Genomic DNA, 335 nt, shown 5'->3' on the forward strand with positions numbered 1-335 from the left:
GTTTTGCCTAGTGCGGTTTACTTTTAGCTTCTGGATTGCAGACACTCCCTGAAAAACAAGATTACAGTTATTAGTCTTTGAATGTGAAGTTAGTATTTCTTCATCAGCCACCTACCTTCCTTTCCTTTACCCTCGAAGTGCTATTTGTTAAAGGGGGAAAATGTTCAAATTCATGAATTGAACATGGGCAGTACAATAGCTGCTCATGATGTAGACGTTTACTTAGATTAGGGTTTTACAAGTAAACAGGGATTTTACAAAAGTGCAAAATTGTTCTAGTCCTTTTTCTTGCAATTGAAATACCAAGGTGAAGAAAACACACATTTAGTTTCCAG

Source organism: Lepisosteus platostomus, chromosome 17, assembly GCF_059453375.1.
Source record: "Lepisosteus platostomus isolate fLepPlt1 chromosome 17, fLepPlt1.hap1, whole genome shotgun sequence".
Classification (NCBI taxonomy): Eukaryota; Metazoa; Chordata; class Actinopteri; order Semionotiformes; family Lepisosteidae; genus Lepisosteus; species Lepisosteus platostomus.